Here is a 6273-nt window from a genome sequence, read left to right on the forward strand (position 1 = left end):
CTTCACAAAAGGGAAAAGTTAGACTCAAAACAGCAAGGATAAAGCGCAGGCGTAATTTTAAGGGCAGAAACTTACTTGTTTGAAAATCCGCTGGGCCTCATCCAAAATAAATAAAGAATCTGGGTCAGGACCATCTTAGACCCCCGCAAGGCACTCTCGGAAGATATCATTCCCTTCGTGGCTCATTCCCACATCGGGAGTTCTCATGTTCCGGGCATCTCGGAATTGTCCCTCGGAGAACTCAGGACCAGGCGGCGATTCATCTACGTTGATTATCCCAAGCGATCCACTAGGGACATTCTCTTCTCTTTGGAGGGCCTCGGAATCGGGCCCCTCGGTCGCACCCTCCAAATGACCTCCAAGACGAGGTGCTCTTTTGCTGCCCGATGGCTCGGGGACTTTGCTCGAACTCCCCTCCAAGATTTCTTCAGTTCGAGAATGAACCGCATCGGTTCAGTTGTTTTTGAAGCGTCAGTGCTTCCTCTTTTCGAAACTACCAACAGGCAGTCGTCATCTTCCCCCTCTTCAACCTTATCCCGAAGGCATTGGGCCGTTTCTGGGGACAGGGCCATTGTATCGGCCTTAGGCTTTCGAGCCTTGCTTTTCTTTGGCTTCGGAGAATTTTCAGGCGACTCCCTCTTTCTTTTCGTTTCCTTGGAGGGCTTTGGATTTCTTCTTCACCGGGGGCGGGGGGGGGGCACATAGCAACGACGTTTCCGAGGCCTGCATAAAGATAAATTAAGTATTTCACTAAGAAACATAAGTATGCAAACAAGAGAACTCACCATGGTTTTTAGCCTCCCATCGACCCTTGGCCAGGTCACGCCAGTTGCGTTCCGCGTATGAAGAAGTAGAGGCCAGATGCCGAACCCAACCTTCAAGGTCAGGGACCACACCAGGAAACCAAGCAACAGCTACATCATCAGAAAGGGATTAGATCGAGAAGAGGATGAGGTCGAGAGAGAATAGGGAAAGCAGAAAGTAAAGTCACTATCTATAAACCTGTACTTACGTTTCATGTTCCATTCCTTGAGGAATGGCATCCTCTCAGCAGGAATCAGTCGGAGGTCCCGATTTGGACAAACCGACCCATCCATCCTCGGTCCTTGTCCTCATCGATGCTGGAGAAGAGAGATTTCGTGGATCGGTGTTGTAGTTTTATTAGACCACCTCGATAAAGGCGAGGCCTATATAGCTTGATCAGGTGGTGGAGGGTGAAAGGCATCCCCTCGACCAAGCTCGAGAAGTATCTATTAGGTTAACGATGCGCCAGAATGAAGGGTAGATTTGGCCAAGCGTCACTTGGTATTATTGGGAAAAATCAAGAATCACTGGGTCAATGGGACCCAGAGCTAGATCTACAGGACCTAACGTGAATGGGTAGGTATACACGCTTAAGTACCTTGCCTTATGAGTAGTGATGTCCTCTTCAGGGGTAGGGATCACTACATCTTTGTTCTTCCAGTTGCAGTCCTCTTTCACCTGCTCGAGCTCATTTTCGGTTATCAAGCAGATGTATCGGGACATGAGCTCACATCGGCCTGGTGTCGATGCAGGTTTGTTGATTTTGAAATCGGAAGTTAGCTCGCACGGCGGGGGAATACACTCCTCAATAAGAGGTGGCACCACTGCTCTACCTCTGGCCGACCGCGATGATGAAGAAGCTTATTCTTTTTGAGGGACAGTTTTAGATGTTTTAGCCATTGCGGTTTGTAAATTCAAGAGAAGAGAATGAGTAGATGCTGTAGTAAGAGCAAATTGAGAGAAGGGTGAATCAAAGAAGTTGAAGGAGTTAAAGGGATTTTAAGAATGATTTGAGAAGTAAGGATTGCAAAAATCGTGAAGTTGGCCTATTTATAGAGCCACTTAAGCGTGTTGGGGAAGCCAAATAGCCAACCATCAGCCGCCTCCAATTAATGACCTTGGGAACTATGTAGAAACGACTTTTCAATCACTTCAGCTGCTGACATCACGAGATTAACATCATAATCAAGGTATCTGAACATCGAAGATCAAACCGTTTCTTATCGTCTTACTTTAAGAAACGCGGGGTTATATGTATACGGTCTAAATCAGGTATGCTTGATTTTCCGGGCTCGAGGAGTCGTCATAAGGCCGAGTTCAGGCAAGGTCGAGTTCGAGCTCGATGGACCAGACTCGAGCTCGAAGATAGAATGCAATGTCCGAGGATCGAAGTACGATGAGTATCAAAACCGAGTGTGCTCAACCCCGAGATAATGCCGTTACAGATTTGTAACAGAATGAGCAAGATTCCTGCCACGTCCCCAAAATCATGGCGTAAATTCCGGAATAGATTTGTACGAATCCGTACTAGGCGGTTAGACATCTGGCCCGATAAGATTCTTTACTGTAAATAGAAATGTACCTTATTTAGGGTTCCCCTATTATATAAAGGGGAACCCAATCATTTGTAAGGATCATCTAATCATTGGCAAAATTATACTCTCTTGCTTTTCTCGCTCATTGTTCATCAGAATTGTCCTTTAGCTTTATTATTCTTGCTTTACTGTTTTTGATCCATCTCGAGGTCACTGGGCTCGAGATCGATACCGCTTAGTAACACTGGTTTGATTCACTCATTTCTTTCATTTTTACTTTATACTTCTTTATTATTAATTGGTATTGAACTAAATCACATATCTTTAAAATCACAAATCAAATTTAAATTGTTACTCGTATTTTTGAGGTAAACAACTTGTTAATTCAAGTAATACAAATTTAAAATTGCTCGTTCATTTGTATTTGCATGTGCATCCGCATGACCTACACGATCAATGGAGTTGAAGAAAATTATGAGAGATTTGTGCTCATTTCTAGCAGAGACGAGAACTATAAGGTAATTTTTTCATATTTGGTTAATATTGATGATGTATTTACTCAATACTTCTATATATGAGAGATAGCACTTACATGGTGAAATAATCAAAGTACGCCCAAACTAACTCGAACACTAGTATTATAAAAAGAAAAAAAGAAATTGTTGTGCACTTCACCCATTTGCATCTCATATCATTGCATCATTAATTTACCACAGTTATTGTTCTTTTACTTTTTTTAAACTTTTAATCTAATTTAATGTGTCATCAGTACGGACACATTAATTATAAAGTTGTTATCTCATAAATTCCTTTCTATTTATTTTATATCAGAAAATTGTTAAATTAGAAACTTACAATATTTAACAATTGATTATCTCATGTTATATTATTATTATTTATACTTTAAACGACTATTATAATACAATTATACAACTTCCTATACTACAGTTGGAGTTTATTAAGATAACTGCTTGTATTATAGAAAATTAGATTTTCAGTGATGATGTCGCCACAAAATTTTAGTAGCGACCTACATGTCGTCGGTTTGAATAGGGACCTTAGATCTATTTTGATGTATTTGTTTACTTTTTGTGACGAGCTTAATCAATACAAAAGATAATTTATTTTATTATTAGCTTTTGCGGTGACTAACTCGTCAGAAAACTAAACAAATACGCTAGAAAATATACTTTAGGTGGTATGTACGTGACATTTATCTTTTGTGGCGACTAAAGAAGTCTTTTTTTTTTTTGGTTGAAAAGATAATTGCATTAAATATAAAGTGTTGGTACAGAGGAGGTGATGCTATTGCATCTATGTTAGAGATTAAAAGTATTTCATCAATACAGGAGTTATTGCCTCTAGAACTAGTACTACTATTCAGTGCGTGTTCACTATAGTGAGCTGGTATTTGTTGTTGGTTGTCCCATTGTATGTGCTTTGTCATCACACTGAAAAACTTTATTTCTAGTAGTGTTACTTCTCAGACGGAAATTAGAGGACATCTTGGTAAATATCAAACTATGCAAAAGAGTAAAATTTGCAAACTTCAAGGAGCTCTCAAGTCTTGTATGCCTAACCTTGTTTAGTGTGTTCTATTTTATTTAAATATTTCATTTTGTTTGTCTTTTACTAAGTCACGTACTCCATTATCTAGTACCAACATTCTCTCTCAGTTGATTTCTTTTGCTTTTTTTCTCCCCAAGTCTTCTAACAAAAGTACCGTTGTATATTTGAATTATTTCCAAAATTGCCCATAGTCATGACAATTTTAAATTCGTCCACAACTATTTTATGGTTGATATGGTTACCAAGTGTTACAAGCATGATAAGGATTGTTGTAACCGTTGAGGCTCCACTCCTAAGTCAACCCAACAATTACTATTTATTTCTTTAAAGCTAACATTATATCCTCATTTAAGACTGCATTTAGCTACTATTTTGCTTCTTTATTTCTTGTTCATGGATATTGAATCGAGGGTCTATCGAAATAACTTCTTTAACTTCATCAGGTAGGAGTAAAGACTGTGTACACATTACCTTCACATACCTCACTTATGAAATTTTACTAACATTTTTTGTTTTGTTATTATTATTGTTGTATTTCTTGCTCATGAAATGCATTGCCCGTATAAATTTTAAAAAAATAGGCAAAATTTTCAAAGCATCCAGTTATTTAAATACGTGGAATCTACCTATTTCAGGCTGGAGCTCGGTTAGTTACAAAGATAAATAGGAGACAATTTGTTAATGGTAGCAACCTAAATGGACCAAAAGTGTAATAAGATACGAAATTAAACAAATCTGAATAGTACATAAATAAATTTGGTTATTTTCCCAACTAGAAATCCCTTATTCTATAGTAGTATTCTTCACATTAATTCCCACAATTATCCTTTGTATTACTTTGCTGGATATTAATTGAACTGGTACCATGAAGTCAAGACATTAATTTGGTAATGTTTACTTCGAAAATACGAGTAACAATTAAATTTGATTTGTGGTTTTAAAGATATGTGATTTAGTTCAATACCAATTAATAATCAAGAAGTATAAAATATAGATGAAATAAATAAGTGAATCAAACCAGTGTTACTTAGGCAGTATCGACCTCGAGCTCAGTGACCTCGAGATGAAGCAAGAACAGTAAAGCAAGAACAATAAAGTTAAAGTACAATTCTGATGAACAATGAGCGAAAAGTAGAGAATATATTCTTTGCCAATGATTAGATGATGTCTACAAAATAATTGGGGTCCCCTTTATATAATAGGGGAGCCCTAAATAAGGTACATTTCCATTTACAGTAAGGAATCTTATTGGGACAACTGTCTAACCGCCTAGTACGGAATCGTACAATTCTATTTCGGGATTTGCGCCATGATTTTGGGGATGTGGCAGGAATCTCGCTCATTCTGTTACAAACCCATAACGGTATTATTTCGGGGTCGAGCATACTCGGCTTCGGTATCCATCGTACTTCAATTTTCGCGCATTGCACTCTGTCTTCGAGCTCCAGTCTGGTCCATCGAGCTTGAACTCGACCTTATCTAAACTCGGGCTTAAAGCGACCACTCGAGCTCGGAAAATCCGGCATACCTGATTTCGGCCGTATATAGATAGTCCCCGCATTTCTTAGAGTAAGATGATAAGAAACAATTTGAACCTCGATTCTCCGGAACCTCTTATGATGATGTCATTCCTATGACGTAGGTGCTTCAAGTGACCGGAATATCCCGTCGGTTCACATCCCCAAAACATTAAATGCACGCCAGTAAGGTAGTAATGGTCGTGTAGACAATAAATTTGCGTCGAAAAAATAAAATCAAGACCGAAAAATATCGCAACAATTGTAGTATTTTATTTTAAATATTTGAGTGTTACAATCTCTATGAATCCTCTGATTCTTCTTTTCAGTAGCAAATAAATTCAAGGGCCTTTGAGCTTGATCTTGAATATGCATTTGTTGCCTCGAACGATGATCTTGTTCTTGAGTTTGAGCTTGATTGCTTGAACCTGACCTTGATTCCTTGAACTTAAACTTGATGCTTGATTCCTTGAACTTGAACTTGAAGCTTGAAACTTGTGGAGGAATTTGCAGCGTTTGATCCACAAACTGTTTCTTGCTTCTTGTTATAACTTCTGGTCTCTTTTCTGAGTTATGAAGACCCCTATTTATAGTTGTGGAAGGGAAGAGTTGTGATAAGAACAAACTCTTTCCGACCAATCAAATTGAAGTGTGACATGGCTGAATTTGATTGGCCAGAACATGTCACTTGCATGCGTGGCACGATTTTATTGGCCTTTTAATGTGAGTTGGCATGCCTTGTCATTTTGGCACGTGGCATGGTCCTGTTGGCTCTTCCGCTTGACTTGGCGCGCCACGTCATTTGACACGTGGCACCAAACTGGGCCTCTAGGAGGATGGCATCTTAG

The sequence above is a fragment of the Nicotiana attenuata genome, chromosome 6, assembly GCF_001879085.1.
Source record: "Nicotiana attenuata strain UT chromosome 6, NIATTr2, whole genome shotgun sequence".
NCBI classification, from domain to species: domain Eukaryota; kingdom Viridiplantae; phylum Streptophyta; class Magnoliopsida; order Solanales; family Solanaceae; genus Nicotiana; species Nicotiana attenuata.